This window comes from Dermacentor albipictus, chromosome 5, assembly GCF_038994185.2.
Source record: "Dermacentor albipictus isolate Rhodes 1998 colony chromosome 5, USDA_Dalb.pri_finalv2, whole genome shotgun sequence".
Lineage (NCBI taxonomy): Eukaryota > Metazoa > Arthropoda > Arachnida > Ixodida > Ixodidae > Dermacentor > Dermacentor albipictus.
The window spans coordinates 112050329-112072378 of NC_091825.1; the positions used below are offsets into that span (position 1 = coordinate 112050329).

The 22050-nt window shown below is 48.6% G+C and overlaps 1 long non-coding RNA gene across 1 annotated transcript in view; it reads left to right on the forward strand.

The window, feature by feature from the left end:
* Positions 1-21083, forward strand: part of LOC135897038 (uncharacterized) — a 398744-nt gene extending 377661 nt beyond the window's left edge. Inside the window, exon 4 of the long non-coding RNA XR_011514583.1 lies at positions 20733-21083. This is a non-coding gene — a long non-coding RNA (uncharacterized lncRNA). The remainder of the gene's footprint in view (positions 1-20732) is intronic.
* The last annotated feature ends 967 nt before the right edge of the window (positions 21084-22050 follow it).

Consider the following 22050-nt stretch of genomic DNA (forward strand, 5'->3'; position numbering starts at 1 on the left):
CGGGAACAATTTAACTGCGGATTATACACGCGCAAACTCAAGGTCCGGGCTGGGGGTCGGCGTGATTGGAACTCTCATGACCTGTGTGGCCGTTCCCGGCACTTTTCATTGCTAGAACGCTCGCAATTTGGTGCGCGGAAACCACTTTGTTTGGACATGTGGATGCCGTGACTGAAGTAGCTAGAATTATGTTGCCCCCCTGCCCTTTCTTTTGTACTTAAGCAACCATGTAAATGGAGGCGACAGCAAGCTTGTTCGTGTTCACTATTATTAACGGAATTTAGAGTACTGAGAATACACTGCAAATGTACGACTATACCTTACAGGCGATCGGCTACGGGGAAAGTGGATCCTCTTTAGGCTCGACCAACTACGTCCCGGCGCACTGTAAAATAATTTACACCCTTAAAAGTGAAAAAGGGTGCAAATGTGTCTATAACTCACACCCTTAGGGTGTCCGTTGCATTAATGACGCCCTAAGGGTGTGAGTTATAGACACATTTACACCCTTTTTCGCTTTTTGGGGTACAAAATATTCTACAGTGCACTGGCCTGTTACTTCAGAGGTGCTCCGTCAGCAGCGCAAGTGCTCATCCAAATAGTTGAGCGTGGGTCTGACATTTGTATACGAGGCCTCGCGTGGGCCGTTGGTTATCAATCATCGAGAATTCGTGACACAGGGGCGCACGGATTCTTCAAAATTGGCTCGGCGCTTGCAGGGTGCTGGTGTTATCGGGCGTGCTCTGGAGTTTCGTGTTTAGTATGTCACGACAAAGAAGAAAAAAAAAATGAAGCGAATTGAGTGGACGGGTGGAATTTTTCCAGTTGGCCTAGCTGGACACCTCCCTTCATTTCTTCCCGTCCACTTTGTTGTGCTAAACCTTCGGTCACGGTGAGATGGATGCATTTAGAATTCCAGAAGTGTGTTCGGTGAAACCTTGTATAGCGCAGCTGAATATTTTCTTTTCTTATCTTCTTAAAGACCAAATGAAACATCTTCATTCGGTTGAAGTGTTCATAAATGAGTAGTGTAGGGGCGAAATGCCAATGCCAATCCCTGACGTATCGCAAACGCGAAATGAGCCTGTATTGTGTTATGTGTTCCATTGTAGCAATTTTGGCGAGGCCGCAGAGCTAGTAATTTACCTTATTTTCTCATTAACAGCCTTTAAATAGGGCCTCAGCAGACGATTCGTGCACTTGGTGGTTAGCATGCATGTATGACTCAAATCCCAGGCCGTCTACAGCCTCCGAGATTCCCAGCGCTCCCCATCACGGAGGTCATGCGGGGGAAAGATATGCGCATGCTTCTTAACGTTCCGAGTATGCGTCGTAGGCTGCAGCGAGCGCGGTAATGGTAGGATTTTTCTTTTTATTTAGTTTCGGAATCAAAAGCGCACGTTTAAGCGACGTTTTTCTGATGCATCCACAAATACTCAAGACGCAAAATGACTAAGCCTTCAGATAAGCCTTCTTGCACGAAGGTTGATCTGTACCTAGAATCTAAAACGTAGTGTCTCCTTTTTTTTTTCTTTTTCTTTTTTTTTACGTGGTCCAAGCTTCCCTTGCAGTTGGTCTACTGCTGGCCTCGTGTTCACTTCCGCATGATTTGTTCCCCTTCCAGCGAATACCACACGCCATTACATGCCCGATAGCAGCATTTCGCGTTCAGGCAATTGAGAAATTGTGTTCCTAGTGGTCTTTTAGCAAGATGCCCGTTAAATCCGCTCATTGTACAGGGTGACCACTATTTAAGTTTCCCGGAATGTTTCAAAGATAACCTAGTACAGACAACATAATTCCAGTCTTTGAGCTAGTTTATTTGGAGAGGCGGACATTATTTGCACGAGAAAATGAAACCCATACTGAACTAATTACCAAAATTTCTCTAATTATCTTCTTAACGAATTACTTTGCCGCACGTAGTGCAAGTTACGAATAGTAGCCTGTTAGCTTGCAAAGCGTACCCACTTGGAATTAATCTCTAGAATGACACCAGTTTAGAGATATACGCCCCCGAACTCGTCCTGAAAATGCGCTGTTTCTCCACTTCGTTAGCGAAACGCTACTTTTATGCATTGTAAGACAAAAGTAACTGGAACGCCCATGTGTTTCGTCCCGCCACTTTGGGAAATAATATCTCGAAACTGGTGTCATCCTGAAGATTAATTTCAACTCGATACATCTCGCTAACTCACTGGCTACTATTTGTAAATTACAAGATGTGCCGTAAAGTAAATAATCAGGAAGTTAATTAGTAAGATTTCGTTGATTATTTCAAAGTGTGTTTCGATTTCTTGTGCTAGTAATGCCCGCCTCTTCGAATAATCCAGAGGCGACTTGCACGAACGTTTAATAGCGAAAATAATAACGAATTTAAGAACACGTTTTTAAATGTTCCCTAGACAACGCTTAGTCCGCACAAGAGCGCGTTCCTAAATTCGTTATTATTTTCGTTATTGAATGTTCGTGCGGGAATTACGCTATCTGCCACAGATGATAAAACTTAAGAATGATCACCCCGTATGTTTTCAAGCCGCTGCGATGATTATGTTGTCCTTGAGTGAGTGAGTGAGTGAGTGAGTGAGTGAGTGAGTGAGTGAGTGAGTGAGTGAGTGAGTGAGTGAGTGAGTGAGTGAGTGAGTGAGTGAGCTATTTATTTATTTATTTTAGTACCCTAAGGGCCCGTTATGGCATTACATAGAGGGGGGGGGATGCAGAAAGTCAAACGTAAGTGCAAAGTGTACAATGTAACTAATATAGGAAAACATCAGATACAACAAAAATGATATAAGCGTAGAACAGAAACAAAGAAAAAAATACAGAAAAATACACGGATTTTATATCACATCTGGTAGCGTGAAAAACGCAAACGAACTCAAAACGCAATATAGGCGCTCAGTCCCCATCATAATACGAGTTCAACACTACAGTCCAATGAAATAGGTTAACAACCTACAAAAATAGAAATGAGATGAAACGAACAAGAAATAGGTTATACAGTACTAAGCACATGAAAACACTGTTAAATAAATATTCAAGCATATATGGGTTATGACAGTTCGTACACTCTAAAAATGCTAACAGTGGTGCGTGCAATGATGATGATTTCGTACGCGAGACAATGTTTGAAGGTAAGGAGTTCCATTCGGCAATAAATAAGACTAGCTGTGAATTTCGATAAGCGTTAGTCCTGGCAAATATAGGTTATGTTTACTTGAAGGGCAAACCGGTCGGTCGGACACAAACAGCGCGTTATGGCCAGCTACTGAGCATTTGGATGAACAAAGGAAAAGGAATGGAACAACAATAATGGCACTTAAGAGAGAAAAGCTGGCGCGTACGAATAGAAAAAATAAAGAAAAACAAGAACTGGAAGCACTTCTCGCAGTTGTCATTCTCTCTCAGAAAATCCACAATGTGCTTTACGGCCTGACGAGCAGAGCTTTTCGGCCACAAGTTTACAGTAACGCTCTTAGAAAGTGGTCGGTGGTTGGTGTACAGTGCCAACGACGCCGACACTGAGTCTGACTGTCTCTCTCGCGAATGTAGAGGGACAAATCACGTAATCAAGCTTCAGATGTCCAGCGGTTTCCGCGCAGCTAAAGCATGATGTCACAATACCCTGCACTGTGATCCAAAAGAATTGCGTCTTCGTCTGGCCCACTGAGTCTACATCAGACCTCGGGAGCAGGGCCCCGATTTCGTTCACGCTGTAGTAGTGAAGAGCTGAGTTATAAACCGCCCGAAATCTATCTGGTCTTCAGATATACATGCGCCGATAATTCCGATCAGAATTCCAACTATTCTGTGGAGAGTGTGGAAAAGAGTAAAGCTTCCACTCGACGTCTCGTATCAGCGGTTTGCACAACAGGAACAGTGTACGCGTCCGCATTTCTTGCACACGTTGCTTCAGGCGCGTTTCGCCTATCATGCAGCCGTGCTCACTGGCGCTGTTAGGAGGCAGCGTTTCGCCGCGAGGCTCGACCTCCTCGCCTGGCAAGGGCCTCTGGCAAAGCGTCACGCGATCCAGTGCATTCCTCAGGTGCAGGGAGGCACGCCAAGTTTTCGAGGAAAGTAACCAAGAAGAAAAAAATCCAAACGAGAAGAGACGCAAGAGGGAGAGACTGAAGAAGAAGAAGAAAAAAAAGAAAGTTATTGCCCCGAAGGCGCTGAGCCTTTTGCGTTGTGCGTTGCCGCCGCCTTCCTTATTTTACTTCCCCCCTTTTTTTTTTTCTCAGTGGGCCGTCAAGATCTGTCAGAAACAGAAATTAAACAGGCGCCGCCGCCACCGCGCCGCCAGCCTGTGCTTGCGAGGAGGAGAGGGAGGTCGGCAGAACGAGGCGGCCCGGGTCGCCATGGCAACGCGCGTCGTTTTAGCCGGTCGACAAGGGGGAGGGGTGGGAGTATGGAGAGGACCGCGCAGCTCTGAACGATAGATGAGGGATGACGGGAAAGTATAATTACAGAAAAAAAATAAAAATAAAGTGTGGATACAACACGAGGACGGACGCTGGTTGGGTTCCGGCACCTGTTGGACGCGGCCGATCGACTCTCCAGCGCAGGAGAAACGCGTATGCTAGCTTAGACTCTAAGCGCGTGATCTTACTGCGGCTCGAATTGATAGCAGCGGCTATTCGGTTTCAGTTTATTTCAGTTTCACTTTCCCTTGTTTGTTACATTCATTTTATACTCATTTTGAAAACAGACAAGTATAAGACAAAGGATAGATAGAATAAACTTTATTCCAACGGATAAGGTGAATATCCGCCTCCAACTCATCCTGTGAAGGTGGATGTACAGAGAAGCTGGTGCGGATGTTAGACGACGTTGCACAAGCACCACCACCACAATCGACGTACCTCACGCGCGCACACAGGTGTGTGGTAGTGCAGCGTACATCCTCATTCTTCTAGGCCGTCCGTCAAGCGCAACTGCCTTATTGAACTAAATTAAGGTTTAAAAGTTAACTGCGTGAGAAAATGCGTAAAGTACGTCTTACATACAACCTATAGACACGATAGCATCGGGCTGTAATTCGAATATTCGAGAAAACACAATTGTGTTGCGCGAAACCTCAAACACGAACCCCTTTGCCAGCTGCCGTTTTATTTGGTGAGCACGCCGCGAAAAATCCCGACCCAACTAGAGGCTACCAGCTTCGCTGTAAAAGAGAGAGAGAGAAAGAAAAGGTGGACCAAAGGTGCTTGTCCGCATCTGAATAGGTCCATGTCCTCAATATTTGGTACACTCTAGCAACAACGGTAACATAACACCATCGTGTCACAATATTATGAAATTTGATTGAATAGAAATTTTGATGCGCTCTAGCACAATCAGTTTGCATATCTCGACAAGAAATATCTCGAAGCGAAATCGGGACGACGTTCCATCGAGCTTGCGTTGAGCGACAGCCGAAACCACATATGCTGTAGCTGCGTTATACGGCTCCGTCCTACGAGGAGAAAGTTGGCAAAAGTCCAAATTCGGCCTTTAGTTGAGGACGACACGAACATTCGGAACGACTACCTTTCATTGAGAACTACGCTGGCTGTTCGAATGACTTTGGATCAGCTATGCTGAAACGACATCGGTAGTTCGCGATCCATACGTCCTTGCTTTTTCACTACGAACAAGGCAGTCTAGCACTTGCTGCAGTAGGATCTGCGTATCCGAGGAGCACAGTCAGCATATGCGAGTACCTTAGCAAGTATCTGTAAAGAATGTGCACTTCGTGTTACTGCGGCTTGCAGTGATATCTGATGAAAACATCTGAGGAAGCTGCAGCGTACGTCTGTCACCATCCGCGGGGCGAACGGGGGGAGGGGGTGACAGTGACGGGGGACAATGGGGATAGTGCCCTGCAGTTTCTGTGACAGCTCGCCTTGTCGTGAATTTTACACCGTCTATACACAGGTCTATTTAATTGTTCGTACTTAAGAAAGGACTGCTTTGCATTGTAAAGAAACCAAATAAAAAAAAATCAGAGCCATTCCACTATGTAAATGTGTATGACCAGCGGAGCTGTATATAACTTTAAAGAAAAGAAAATAAAAGAACAAAACAATATTGTAGAAGTATGCACTTTTTAATGTTTATTTGTATTAACGTTTATCTCGTGGCCAAAGTAATTATTGCTTTATGGTCGCTGTGATAGACGGCCATGGGCTGTGTGACGACACTGGAGATGTTCTCAGCGAACGTTAGGTCTATGCACGACCGATGGTGCATCGTGGAGACGTTGGCCTTGGCGTAACATTGGAGACCGAAGCTTCCGAGGAGAAACGCCAAGGACCACTTTCCGTCGGGGCGAGGCACATCGACGTTAAAGTCACGTCGGTGACAATGACGATGGGATTGGGCCCATCCGGATGATCCACCCAAATGAGTCGTTCATAAATTCTTAAAGGTCCCACTTTGACGTTCCGGGATGAACGTATGCGGTGGCGACAACGATTCCGTACCCAATCTGTACAGTGACAGCACCAGCTTGAACCACCGGAAACTGCCTTCGCCGGCAACTCAGACCAGTCTTTCTATCCAGGGTGAGAGTGAAGGTACGCAACTCAATGGGCACCCAATCGGCCATGATCTTGATATCCCGTCACCGAGCAGCATGCGCGAGGGGCTTTGCTTTGACCATGAGCCCGACAGCCCAGTACGTGGGCACATCAATTTCACCCAAATGCGCACTGCATCGCGCGCGTCGCCTTCCCTGTACTCGATCTCTCGAAGTACACCGACGGTGTACATCGACGGTGTACACCGAATGGTGTACACCGAAGTACACCATTCACGAGTTTGCTTCCTACCCGCCGCCGTCTTAGAGGATACTATATGGCATCCCGCTGCTGAGCTCGAAGTCGTAGGTTCGAACCCCACCGCGGCGGTCGCATTTCGATCGGGGAGAAACGCAAAAGAAAGCCCTATTGCATTTTGGCTTAGGTGCACTTTAAAGAATTACAGGTGGTCAAACTGGATCCGCAGTCCCCCACTACCGGGTGATTGGTAGGGGGGGGGAGTCGGGCTCTCTCAGAGCGCGATTCTGGCACGTAAAAAAACAAAAAAACCCGGAATTAACTTCTTAAAGCGAAGCCTCGTTTGGGTCCCTTTTCCGGATTTCTGGCGCCCGTCGTCGTTTCCGCGCCGGATATATATTTGTGGATAGTGTTACGGTGAGGTGAAGAAAAGAACGACGGCTGCTGCGAAGACGCCGAAAAGTCAAACGCAGTCTGACTAGGCTCTCTTTCGTCTGCGTGAACGCTCTGTATATGGATGCGTAAATAAATCCTACAAATACTTTTATACGCGCATAACGTTTGGTGGTAACATTGCGTAATATAGACAAGTTGGGCCCCTGGGTGCATGTCGGATGCTGTCATGCCGCGTAGACAAAAAAACGGCCACAAACAAATTGCTGCTTACTGCTGCCTATAGTAGACAACTATGGTCCATGGACCTGCAGTGCCGATAATGGGCCACACCCTCGCAACGAACCTGCCACTGTGACTAAAGGAGTGTGAAGCATTAAATGACAACTTCGGGACTGGGTACGCCCCACTAAGTACGTGTGCCCATTGTAGGCCAGTCGCACAGAACGCATGTGGCACAAGGTGCACGAAGACTGAAACGTATTGAAGCGGAGCTTTGCTTGGTCTCCTTCCCTGGGTTCGGCATTCGTCGACGTTCTACAGTAAGTCACGTGGTCGTCGAGAACAGCTTCGCTATAGCATACGCGTGCATTATCAGTATCTAGAGTTTAGTATACTGGGTGCGTGGTCGCGGGACTGAAGCGCATTGTAATTGCCGATGAAACGAAAGCCAAGAAGAGGCGCTCCGACTGAACAGGGCGCGTAAAGGTTACGCCGGGAAACACGAAGTTTACTGTGTATTGGAGTCTCGGTATATATGCGTGTTACTCAAAATTGAAATCACTTGGAAGTCGGCGCTTGTCGTCGTCGTTCTTTTGGTGGCTCCTGTCTATTTACGCGCTGTGCAAGTGGTGTTCGCCACGGAATACCAACTAGCTCGTACCCAAACCCTGAAGCAAAAAAAAAAAGAGAGAAAAAATGAACTGCCGCGGGCCGGGACAGCTGAAACGGAAGGCAGCGCACTGTCACGGTGCAGCGACTTTCGAAACCTGCAGGCCACGGCACCTGCCCCGTATAGACGCGGTACTCTGCATACGCACACGCAGTCGGGAAGCGCTGGGCCGGATATATCGGATCAGTGGCCACGCTTGTGCCGGCCGTGACGGCCCAAGTGCATCCTGCCGCATGAAGCGATAGCAGCGGCAGCAGCAGCAGCAGTAGCCTCGGCGTGTACACGCGCGTACTCGCTTATCCTTTGGGACTGCATAAGCGGTCAGCTGCATCACCAGCTGCGAAGGTATGCATACAGATAGCAACTTTATTGCCCGCAAGAATTACAGTATCTTCCTTTCACCTGCCCTAAACTCCTAATAGGCTTATCGAGCCCCGCGGTGAAACAAACTAAAACAGCGCGACCCCCCGGACGTGGACAAAAACGCCACAGAACGCAAGACAGACAACTGCTATGAATCGCTACCGCGTGAGAGAAAGATAAGACGAAATCCGGCGTATATATACTTGGGTACGCGGGTAACCACGGCAGGCAAGCGGCCGCGGACATAAACATGTCCGAGCAAGGTGTAAGCCTGATAGGCTGGGAGGATTTGCTGCGGGAGCTATAGCGGCCCCGGAAACCCTGTATGTATATCGCTGCGGCGTTGCATATATTCGAGGCGGCGCGCGCGCGCGGGCATTGATCTCGACGGGGTTGGCTTGGTACGCAGTTGGTGTGGATGAGGATTCCTGCGGTGGTCACATGCGAACGACCGTGTAGCGATATATATATGCACGTATGCGGAATGAATATAACCCCAATTATCGAGAGAAATAATGCCGAGGCTTGGAATCGTCACTTCGTCGTTCTCGTGTGCGGAAGAGGCGTCTTGCGACGCCGCGAAACATCGCTCTCACCTGAGAAATCCGTTTCCCGCATTTTAGTATAGTTAATCGCGATCAAACCTTCTTGGACATTTTTCAAACCTTTTTCGCGTAGTTACGCGTGACCAGGTTTAATTCGTGTAATTGCTACACAATTCTAACGTCTTTCGAGAAGGTTGCTCAGTTCCAAGTGGTAAGTCGTTCCGACGGGACCTTCTAGCTGCATACCTTTCTCACTTTCTAGTAAAGCGCCATTCCTTACGCAATGGCGACCGATCGCACCTGAACGAATCCGCTGTGCTGAGTTGTAGCTGAGTGAACGGCTATACGGCGTTGCGCTGTCGCGCGAGTACCAGGTCGCGGGATCGACTCCCGGCCGCTCCCTTAATGGGCGGGATGTGTAAGAAAGCACTCGCGTACCTTGCGTTGGATGCGCGTTAAAAAACTCCTGGCTGTCGAGATTACATCGGAACATTCCGCTGTACGACGTCCCTCTTAGGCACTGCGCAACTTCGTTAACGTTAAACCCCACAATTCATACATTTGATTTAATTACTTACACGCATCCCAACGGGACGCGTATAGTGAGCCCACGCTGTCGGTGTCATTGCTAAAGAGGGAGGTCGCGCCGCCCATGTACAGAAATCCGAGAAACGCCGAAACCTTTCATAAATGTTGTCGCGTCTAGACCTACGAGCTCGCTTGCGTGCGCGCGCGCGTCGTCGCCCGGCCGAGTCGCAAAGACCGCGCGGCGAGGCTGGCGCAGCGCCCGCGACAGAAGCGCCACTTGTCTCCTCGCCCAAAGCAGCGTGTGTAGGTAGCCCGCGCTGGTGCTCAGCCACCGTTGCCTGACCCGCTTTGGCGCGTCGGCAAAGCGCTGCTGCTGCTGGGGCTGGTGCACAGTCACCGGCGGCGCCGCCGCCACGCTCGGGCTGGCGCAAGGTGTTTCCTCAGCGCCTCGAGCCGGAGGAGAGCGAACCGTGACCTCGGCGAGAAAGTGCCAGGAGGCGGTCATGCCACGCTGAGCGCCGGTCGCCACCGTTGCCACCGCTTGCTGCTGCTGCTTGCTCCCGTGCGCACGCGCTCTCTCTCTCTCTCCATTTAAATGCGTGCAGTGTTTGCGAATGCAGCAGAGCTGGCTTCTGTCAAGCGAGGACGCCGTCTTGAATTTCCGGTCACATCTATCTATCTATCTATCTATCTATCTATCTATCTATCTATCTATCTATCTATCTATCTATCTATCTATCTATCTATCTATCTATCTATCTATCTATCTATCTATCTATCTATCTATCTATCTATCTATCTATGTCTGTCTGTCTGTCTGTCTGTCTGTCTGTCTGTCTGTCTTTCTATCTATCTATCTATCTATCTATCTATCTATCTATCTATCTATCTATCTATCTATCTATCTATCTATCTATCTATCTATCTATCTATCTATCTATCTATCTATCTATCTATCTATCTATCTATCTATGTCTGTATAACAATCACTCCTTTAATCGATCGATATATCTGCTGCATTCTGTCTATTACTATTGGCAAGCTTGCAAACGGCGCTGTTAAATCAGAGGACAGCTAGAACTTTCGGACACAAGCAATGGGGATCACTTGAGCGCTGATGTCGCGCGCTATATTGTACGTTTACACGCAATTGCGGGTGACGTTAAGCTGGGTCGTTCGTTTTATGTTTCCCCCACATTGCCCCTGCCCCACGATACACAGTTGTAACTAGGAGAGCTGGCCTTCCGATTATGGCGTCACACTCCGAGACTTTAGTGTATAGACCTGCAGAAACTTCTTTTACTCGCAACGAAAGCAGCAGATTCGACCCTTAGCTGCACTCTTCTAGCGAGACAACAGAGCGACGTTGCTGCTAAAGCTGTTCCTTGAGCGCTGCACGCTCTCGTCGGTTGCTCCACGCCTCGGTGCAGCGACGGGCCCGTACACTTCCACTGCGCGCGAGTCATGGTTGCCACGCAGGACAACTGTGTACGCTTATAACTCGGGAAAAGGTTAAAGCTCAAAGACACCCTTCACCGAGTTTTGATGAGCGGGGACACAGCCTCCGAGCGTCGTGCAAGGGTGTACGACCTCGCGCGCCGGCGTCTGTTAACAAAAATTTAAAAAAAGAGAGGGGGGGGGAGGGGGAACGTTCTTTGGCGGGTTTACGATTTTGTATGCAGAGCGCACGGTACATTTATGCTAGCTCAGGACAGAAGGGTCGTTCACGTTGCCTCGCCAAACCAGCAAGTTTAGGGACTCATGCTATCAGGCAGGTGAACGAGCTACAATATCCTTGTGCATCCTATAAAAAGGAAAAAAAAATAGACAGTTACACCCTTTGGTGCTTATCTTCTATTATGGCCATTGTCGCACTCAATGCATACGCTTCTTTTATTTAACAGTTTTCGTTTGCTGCTTTCCTATAAGGAATGCTACGCGACGCTGATACGCGCATGATGTTCGTGACATTAACATATCGGTTAGTGTTACACAACGGAATGCACGCGTGATAGGTGATGATCGTTGTTAAAAGAACAATATAAGCTCCAAAGGGTGCCCATTTTTTTTGTCCACGAGTGCAACGCGGTGGTGGCAACTTGTTTATGGTGCAGCAACTTCATTACCTAGTCCTGTGTTTGATTCTTTAGTGAGTTCGTTTACTCTCTGTTTGCAAATCGTGGTGATGAACTCCTTCGAAGGGTACGAGAACTTCTCCGAAAAATCGAAGCTAACTATATCGCGCAGGCAGTAACTACCTCAAACGGAGAGCTGCGAACACTCCATTTGTTGTTAGGACGTGCTGTGTTGTGTGCCAGCGAAACGGAACCGGCGCGTGAGGAAGAAGAAGCAAGATGACGGGGGCGAAGCCGTAGCCAGCATTGTGAGCAGCCCCGTTTTCACAAATCGCGACGCGACGGTGCCTGTCATTCCTCCCCCGACCCCTCGACCCCTCCCAACGCGCTACCGCGCCTTTGCCCCGCTGCACTGGAGGTTCCTGTTTTCGTTTCTCGGAAAGGTCTCGCCAAAACATCCCAGGCGGCAACGAGAAGTCGAAGGAAAACAAAAGTCTCTGGGCAGCACACACACGAAAACACACAAAAGAGAGAGAGAGAAAAGAAAGGCGAGAGTTGGACGAGCTGGCCAGCCTAAGGAGTGGAAGTTGCGCTGATATTCCACTTCTTTTTTGTCTTCTTTTCTTGGAATGAGAAAACAAAAAGAGCATAGCTGGGGGGGGGGGGGGCGTGCAGGCTCTTGCGCACAAGGCCACGACGGTATGGGCGAGAAAGCAGGCTCGATGTGTGTGTGCCTACGCCGCGCAACAAGCCCCGGATTACATCGAAAGGCGCGCTCGAGAAAAAAAAAATGAAAAGAGAGAGAGGGAGTGCGGTGTACACGGAGATTGAGGAGGAGTAGGAGGGAGAGTTGAGTCAGTGCAGCGGCGACTCGGCCGGCATCAACGAGCAACCAACAGATCAGCAGCAGTGCCAGGCCGAAAACTTCCCGGCAAAAAGAAAAGCTAGTGTCTAGTTTCCGTTTGACGCGCGGGAGAGCGGGCGAGAGGCTGTTGCTGCGAAGGGCAGCGGGCGCCGGCACGTCAGAAGGAACAGCGGAGAGAGAGAGAGAGAGAGAGAAAAGAGCATCGGCGCAAGGGGCCGTTCCGAGTTTCCTCCCTAATGATAGGTCCGCTAACAACGCCTGCCTCGCGCGTTCCCGCCGGTCCAGGACTGGGCCCCTTCCCCCCTCTGGCCAACAGCACCGTGGCAGCAGCCGTTGGCCTGGCCTGCAGCGCCCGCCAACAGATCCCGCTGCAACAGGCCCACTGCTGGAAGCCGTTGCGTGCTGCGTCTTTCGGCCCCCGACGTGGCCTCTTCGCCTTTCCGAGGGTCCGGAGTTCTTGACTCGTGCCGCGCCCTATGTGTTCTATACGTTCCACTCGGGAACTCTCCTTCGCGCAGCCATCGCGAAGCGCTCATTTGTTTGACCGCCACCGCCGCTTTGGCAGTGGCGAGAAGCGTTTTGCGACTCGTAACAGGAACGAGGGAGTGAGGAGCAAAATGCAGGGGGAAAGTGGTTAGGGGTGAGGAGGAGGGGGGGAGGGGGGCGTTGCAGTTTGCTCCGTCTCCGTGTGCTCCCAGCGTGTGGGCTTTCCTGCTGGTTACAGGTATCACTTCTTTGATTTTTTTTTCTCTCTCTCTATCTCTTTTGTCGGCTGCCCTGGAACTGCCGGACATAACAGAGTGTGCTGCAGGTGTGTAGGTCAGTGCGCATTCTAGAGCGATTTCCAGCGGTTGCGCGCGGGAAGCGGCCCGCTGGAACTGTGCGGTGGCAATATTAGCGCGCGGCAATTTCGCGAAAGCGGTAGTGTAGACACCAGTCGAAAGTTGTGCTGCTGATAGTAAAGTAGCATGCGGTGCACTTGAATGTTAATCAAGAATCTTGTATTGTATCCGTAGGACACTGTAGTGCATGTGCATATTTCTTTTGTATCTGGCTGTCTTGTGTGACCGTATATGTAACATCCCTCCCTGTTATGACCCTCAACTGAGGGGTGACAGTATATCTAAATAAATAAAAAAATAAAGAATGAACGAAAGGAGTGCTTTCTTGTTATGGGAGGCGTATCGGGAGTAGGTCTTCCAGCGTATTACAAAAGTTTGCGTGCGTGGCTGTGTTGCCTGTACAGCAGTAACCCACTCATAGGTACATTCTAAGACATTCTGAAACACATTTAGTGTTGTTACTTATATTTAGAGGTTACGTAGGTGTTCCACGCATTATATTCAAGGTTGCAGATTGGCCCACTAGCTCTTATAATACATTTATACATTTTCCTCGCTATAATGTATGTACTTAGTATACGAAAACGCACGGTAAGAACGAGGTGGTCTGAAAGTTATGTTTAGGAAACAACGTAGGATATATGCTTGGGCGTAATCATTGCACACTTTGGCACGGAGAGGGTTCCTTAAATTTCAGTAAGGTTGGTCCCTTGAATGAGCAGGGCGACATTTTGATCATTGTTCTCCCTTTTCCTAATGCTCACTTACCGGTTGTATCCATTGTGTACTATAGTTTAGCGATGCCTGAAACAGAATACTATGTACCTTAAAAAAAAAAAACGAATTTCTCACGTCTTTTTTTTTTTTTTCTAGCCCAGGCAGCGCTCAACCTCGCTTAGTTCCACCGTGAATATATATATAAAGCATTTCATTTCGTTTAATCCTCACCCCTCCCCTCGCGCCTCCCCGCCACCGCCTATTTTTTTTTTGTGTGTGTGTGTGTGACGAATCAAAACATTTAAAAAGTCGTTACTATTTCTGTTTTGCCTGGCAGTGAACAGCAATGAGCTTACGTCGGAAGGTTTTGGAGCCGGAATGAGTTTTCTTCCAATTAAATTGATATAAATTGATTTCCTCGTGGGTAATAAGATGGAGCACATCTGCTTTTAGTTCATCTTATGAAAAAAAAAGGAGAATAAAGAAGAAGTGGTAATGGCCATTCAATCTCCTTTTCGGACCGGCTTGTAGGTGCCCAAAGTTTAAATATAAAGCCTACGTTTTAGCGCAAAAGAAAACGTTGGTAACTCTGCCACTTCGCCCTCTGCGGGACCTCCGACGGTAGGCCTAAAAACAAGCTTTTTTTTTTCTGCTCATACGAAGTTGCTGTGTGGCCCAGGAACTTTAGGAACCTTATTTTTTTAATGGTCGAAGGCTTTTATCCTTTTTTTTGTGTTGCACTTGAACTGAAAGCAAACTTAAAGGGACAGTATAAACAAGATTAAGTTGGGCTGGATTACTAAACTACGCTTCTCGCAACAACAGAATGGCTACTGTTGATGTTACAAAAGGGAAATAAAGGAAAAACAAAAACAAAACGGAAAGGCAGCAGGTGACGCCACCGTGAAGCTTCCACATGAAGTCACCATGGCGTCGTTATAGATATTGAAGTAGTCTGCGCCGCTTTAGTTACTCGTTTACTCGTAAAAAAAAAATGGCTTTATTTGATTCTAAAGCAACAAAAGATTTGGCCTAGTGAGCTTCGAGAACTTTTCCTGCTAGAAAGTTAAGCAAGGGACGTATGGAGTTTGCTAACGTCAGTAATAGGCACCCTCAATCCTACAAACGAATCGCAAATAGAGTTTAGCAAGAACGCCATATCAGCATAAACTGATTTAGTGTCGCTATTTAGGGTCATTTTAATAATGGTTTGTATCACCGCATGTTAGTAACAACTAATTAACTATCGGGACTCGCCGTGGGCGCTCGGTGCCTTCGGCGTTGCGCTGCTGAGCTCGATTGTCGCGGGTTCGATTCCAGTTGCGGCGATCGTAATCCGACGGGGAAGGAATTAAAAAAACAAACAAACAAGAACGCTCGTGCATACATTGAATTGGGTACGTGTTAAGATACCCACGGGTGGTAAAGAGTTAATCCGGAACCCCTCCAATGCGGCGTCCCTCAAAGCCGACAGTGCAGTTTCGGGCCGTTAAACTCCACAATTTCTAAAGAATTGGCGTGCGAGCCAGCATTTTCCGGGCCAATGCTGCACCGCTCATTGCTGCAGCTTGCTTTCCTCTTCACATCCTGTCTCTGTTAATCCCCCAAACCCCTTCCCCAGTGTGGAGTAGCAGGCTAGAGTATACTTCACTCAGGCCGACCTCTCCCTCTTTCTGCCTTTAAGTATTATCTCTCGCTGTGCTCTCGTGCGATGTCACTGCAGCTGTCTTGAATGGAACTGCTCGTGACAGAGGCGACAAACAGTCCCCTTACTGCCCCGTCTTCGATGACGTCACTGTCTTCCAGTGAAACGGCGCTACGCGGCGCGGTACCTCACCTGCTAAGTCAGTGCTTCCTGGTATACGCGAGGTAGGTTTCTTAGCGCGTAGCTACAGTTAACGTATATTTAAAGCAACGTATCGGTGCGAGGGAACGCTTGCGTACAGAAAACGTACTGCACGCTTTCGCTGGTGCGCTCACTATAGCATAGTTGCGACGTATTCTGACACATTCGCCGCAAAGCCTGCCTATGTTATGCACTGACGCTCAAGCAAAGTTGGTCAGTAGTCTCAGTTCACTGCTTGTGGAGAATTGAGAACGAGTTCTAGACTCCGCTGAAAGCGTTTACCTCGTGGCACCCATCACAACGGGCATTCCGGACGAGGGAGAAAAATGTTGGCCTCCTGTGATCCCAGCTCCGTAAGTCGAAAGCAGCAGGTGCCCGTCCGCCGCCCATGGTATATGTATGTTTTTCTTTCTGTAAGTTTTCCTTGTCGGTGTTCACTGTTGTCTTTCTAAGCAATCTACTAATGCCGTTTACTAAAATTATAACGAACTTAGTTATTGTCCAGTACTCCTCCCGTCAGTTTCGTTTCTTTCTTTGTGTGGGTGTACTCAAGTTCGCGCTGTAAATTAAGCTAAACATCCAGAAAGGCCCGTATGAACAATGTGAAGAGAAGGCAAGCTGTCATGATTTCCACAGCTGCACTTCCGAGTAAACAGCATGCTTAGATCATCCCCCATTTGTTTATTCTGCTTACCGATTCGTATATTATGTATCGAAAAGCCGAAGATTAATGGCAACGTAGGAAAAAAGAAAAGACAATGAAAGAAGACTGTCGATAGAGCGAAACTGGGCGCACGTAACATGTCTTACTCATGACAGGTTGGCCTATACCAATCATTAACGAACGCAAGAAGAGGGAATGCGTGTGCAGCTGCTTATTCTTTTCAGGGTTGATTAGTTAGCTGCCATGCTGGCAGTCGTTCGAATGTGTTACACTTTGTTAGTGAACTGTCATGCACTCGGCGTCGTGTGCAGGCAAACTAGCAGGAAGTCGATTAGAGCTTCGCCCTCATTGCCTCAGTACAACGTGAGAGACGGAACAGAAAATTGCTAAAAAGAAAGAAGTAAAAACAAAAAAAAGGAACGGCAGATATTGTAAGGAACGTCAGGAACAAGCACAACACGGGGGTTTAGATGTGCTTGCTGTACCTTCTCAATGAACTGACGAGTGAGTCACTGAAGTGTCAGCTCGAATTCATACAATTAAAATGCGATAAAAATGTTTCAAGTAGACATGTGAAAAAAAGAAAAGAAAACCCCCATAGAACTCGTCATTCCGGCCCTGCGAAAGTGGACGTCCTGAGAAGCTGTCGAAAACCCCCACTACAACTGCCGAGGGGATATGGTATGCTTTATGGCTTTAGAGTAAAGGTAGTACTGTTATTTTAGAGCAACGGTAGAAATGGAAGTAATGGTAACTTTGACAGCACGCCGCCGCCCATATAGCGGTGCTGCAACAACGTTGAAATCAGTTGCTAGGCGGGTAATTTTGTGCAGGAAAGGCTAAGGACGTCACACCCCACGTCGCAAGCTGGCGTCACCGCGGCAACATGACCAACAGTAATAGACAGTTTTAGTTACACGTACGTAGAGGCTTCACGTACGCAAACCTGAAAAGCCTACGTACCTTACGTGCACGCCATCTGAAACGCTTTTAGCTACACGTACGCGACGCACGCCAAGAGGGACCCCGTAGCCCCATCTATCGGGAAATGTGAACACAGCGGTAGCCAATTCAATCCTGTTGCCGTGTTTCGATACGAGCCGTCTGCGCGCGCGCGGACCGCTATCGCTTGTTCGTGATCTTGCGGAACGCCCGCGCGAAGCTGTCTACGTGCGCAAGAAACGCACGCAAAGGATTGAATCTCACGTACGTCCGTGAGACGCGCGCGCGCCCGCTACGTTCTGCGCATGCGCACTGCTCACACGTAGACGCTCTACGTACGCAAAGCCTCTACGTACGTGTAACTAAAACTGTCTAATCTTTACCGGAAAACGCACGCGGATAGCGCTACGTGCTTCACGCTGCTCTCACGAGCGCCTTATCATCAATTACGTGGCTCGGATGCTTCTTCTGTGCTTCTTCTCTAATGAAACTTATGCTGTTGTGTTAGTGGTATGCGTGATCCCTGTATGTGCCATTCGCTTCACTTTGCTGAGTGTTTGTAGCCCCTGCCTTACGGGGCTATGAGCCATCGCATCTTTTGCTTGCACAGGGAGGATGAGTGCTGTCAGGATTGGGGGCTCAATCCCATCGTTCGTGGTCCTTTGCCAAGATTGGAGTACGGCATGAATTCGAAGGTAGCTGGCCCATGCCGTCGTCCAACTTATTTACGCTGAGATCGTTGATGAAGTGAAGAACTGTTTCTCATCGAGAACGAGGAAAAAGGGTTTATTTACAGAAATTAAATCAGTCTAACATGACTGCTTGAGAAAAAGGAGTATCAGTCCAACATGACTGCATGAGAGAAGTGACTCAGTCTAACATGACTGCTCAAGAGAAGTGTGTCCAGCATTCGCACAACAACAGTTTTTATACACTCGGTCCGCCGGCCAAACGAGGCGGAGACTGTTCGTTTACTCATCACCACCTCGCCGCTGCTCCGCAGATCAGTTTACATACACAAAGGCACACACATTCCGATGCCCAAACGACGGCGTTGGAGAGGTGCCGTTCCGGGAAGTATCGGTGCCAATCGTGGGTCGCTCGTTGTTTTGCGCCACGCCGAAGCGTGAGAAGCACCAAAATACGTCGTTCCCGCGGCAGCTTGTCCATGCGTGTCAAATCAGCTCCGCGTTGGGGAACTCCGGAACCATTGTTCACACACCGAACTAGTTCCGTCACAATGTCGATGGGGCTGGAGGAAGGAGGTGGTTTTCAGCACAAAGGCCGCTTCTTCGAACGCCTCCTAGCTGCAGCGACGGTGAGGGGGAGATGCGCGTCGTGTCGCCCTGTCGTAATTGGGTGGCAATTTTGCCTTGTCGCTCGCCATTCTTAACAGTGCTTAGTGCTTACGGGGGTATGAGCCATTGATGATGATACGTTTCTGTCGACCGACGCCAAAGAATCCTGGGATCCTAGCCACATACAGCTTCCCTGTAAAACAAAGAATAATGGCAAGCAAAGGTACTGAAGAAGTGGGCTTGTTGGCAGGCTATCTTCTGGTTTGTTGTAGCGTTAGCACTGCTGCACGGATATAGAAGTTACATGGGGTGTATGCAAAGCGCGGTGTATTGTCTTGTGCGCCTTCTACATGTTGTCGTGTCTGCGCTGCAACAAGTTATAAGATGTATGGAAGAATAAGTTTTATAGGTAATTTGTTCTTTGTTGATGTTTTGGGGGAATCTGGCAGAAGGATGAATTTCGACCTGACATTCACCTCTATGCGAGGGTAGAAATCTTGTCACGGACAATTAGACGACAAGGCTTTCACATAGGAAGAGATTCTGCTACTTCTGGCTGCGATGCACAAAGCCACAAAAGCACTGTAGCCCATTTGACCATTTGTGATTGACTGAACGAGGAACACCTGCGCACCTTGAAGTACAACCACAATATATATATATATATATATATATATATATATATATATATATATATATATATATATATATATATATATATATATATATATATATATATATATATATATATGTGTGTGTGTGTGTGTGTGTGTGTGTGTGTGTGTGTGTGTCGCTATAGTGCAACCTGTCACAACGAAGATTCCAGCGTAGAATTCCCCAACTGCGGCAAAAATTGGAGACACTGGTCTCTTGAAAGTGCTGTCTCCGTCCTTTGCTGCTAAAAGAACAAAAAAGGCAGAGGGAGAACCAAAATTGAAAAGCAAGAGCGGGGGGGGCGTGATGGCGGCATCGAGGGGAAAGTTATGAAAGCGTGGGCTGGGAGCGCCGCGCTGCTGGATTCGGTGGCCCTTTTAAAGGTAGGAATAAGCGGACGGGCAGGACAGGTACGGCTCCAGTGACGAAAACAAGAGCGATCAGGTGGCAGCAGCACACGTGCCGTCGGCCCCGAAAGGAAGGAAAGTGGGGAGGGAACGGGCATCGACGTCTCGCGGCGCGGTCCGTTGCATTCAACGCCCCCACGCACCCACGCACGCACGCACGAACAACACCACGCGCCACAGCGCTCGTCTCCGGCGCTTCGCATCCAGAGGAGAGCACTCTCCTTCGACCTGAAAAGATAGTGTCATCCCAACCTCCCCTCCTGCCTCCCCCATTTCCCTCTCGAGCCCACTTCTTCCCCTTCACCCTCCCGCCGAGCTTCCTCATTATGTGAAGCCCCCTCTCCACCCCTTCCCCACTTGCGCCCCCCCCCAGCCCCTTTTACCATCGCCGTCGTTGTCGCGTCGGCTGTCGTTCACCATCCCCTCATCCTCGCAAACCCCTCCTCGCCCCCCTTTCTTTTTCTCTCTCTTCAGGCCTGCGTGTAGTACGCGTGTGTGCGCGTCCCGCTAGTCGTCGTCTAGCGGCATACAAGCAGCGTCGTCGGTGGCGGCGGATCAGCCTACCCACACGCACGCGCTGGCTCCGGGGCTCCTCAAGTTTCGGAGCGACCGCGTCGCATGGCGAGCCGGCGCGGTGAGGCTCAAATTTCGGCCCGTTTCTCGTACTCCGTCGTCGTCGTCGGCGTCCTTTCAGTTCTATTCTCCCCCTCCCTCCTCTCCCCAGCGCCCTTTATCTCACTCACTCTCTTTCTCTCTCTCTATCCATCCCTCTTGGCGACGTCGTCTTTGTATTTCCTTTTCTTCGTGGTGTTTTGTCCTACGGGTGCGCTGCTTTAGGATGAAACAGTATCCAGCTTCTCAGTTTCTGGCGCCTTTGATTTTATTTTTCATCTTGCTATATAGAGCTACATTTCGCCCCCCCCCCTTTCTTTGTCTTTTTCAGACAAGTTTTCGTCGTCATATGGGTTCAATTTCGGTCGACCCGCAGTCAAGCTACAGTTCACGTAAAGAAGAAGTAAAAAAAAAAACCTTCGCATCGTCACCCCCTCCTCTACCCCCTCCTTCTGCCTGTTCAAAGAGAGGAAACTTAGTTTCGCATGTTTAACCCCCGTGAGCCCCGTGTGCATGTTCTTGTGCCCTGGAGAAATGAGGTGTGACGCAACTACGAAGCACGTTCTCAACGAGGCACGTGTTTGTACTTAGTTCTGCATGACCCAGTTTTTGGCGTTCTTGTGTCTGAAGAAGCTGCCTCCCCCCACCCTCCCCAATAAAGAAAGAAGAAAAAAAAGGAGACTTTAACGCATGCACAGCTGCAGTGCAGGGTTCCTCAAACAAAAAGAAATTAAAAAAAAAACGGATTTTGCTACCCAGCTGCAATGCTGCGTCACTAAGGTTCCGACGATGATCCGCCCAGCGACATGGTTCCGTAATTTTATCGTTGGGTGGGAATATCTGTTACGTGTTGCATCTTTCGTACTGACTGAAGAAGCCCTACTCATCTCTTATGCCTTTAATATCATAAACAAACTTTTAATAAGGGTAATAATAAACTGATAAAAAGAATAATAATAAACAGTTGTGCCAGAACTGCTGTTCATTTGTGGAGAGTTAACGAAAGCAATTAGCGTAGCATTGAGGGCAGTGCATCCTATGTTGAGATCTCTTCCTGAATTTAATCTATTTAATTGTTATCGGTAATCATTTGCACATCCTTAATTTTAATTTATCACACTGCATATTCGTTCTCTTTTGTTAGCCAGTGCGTTTACGAGCACTGTCCTCTCTTCTACGCCATCGGAGATGAAGTGCTGTCCTCGTATTGCCCGGGAGTCAATGTATGACGTCACCCTCACGATTACACGGCCAAGGCTGGCATCAAGATTATGCTGCTGGGAGAAGGGCTTAATTCTGCATTCTCGTTGTGAGCGGCGTCAAAGTGTTCGATCACATGGAACACCATGGTTATGGGAGGCGGCGCGGGGGGGTGGGGAGGGGGCGGACAGGGCAGGAGCTAATATTGGAGGTTGGTCGCACTCCTTTTCAGCCGCCCATGCAGACAGCCCAACATGAATGTTAAGACAGCAGTTCAACCTCCTCAGCTTGTATTTATTCCACTAATTAGTAATAGTTAACGGCGGTACAGCTTAACGTTGTGTGCGGCCGTGCATCTAAACGAAAACAACGCACCACGCTGCTCCGCCATTCCTTCTCTTTATTTCGTCATTAATCACGTATACCCACCGCCAACTTTCACCCGCCTG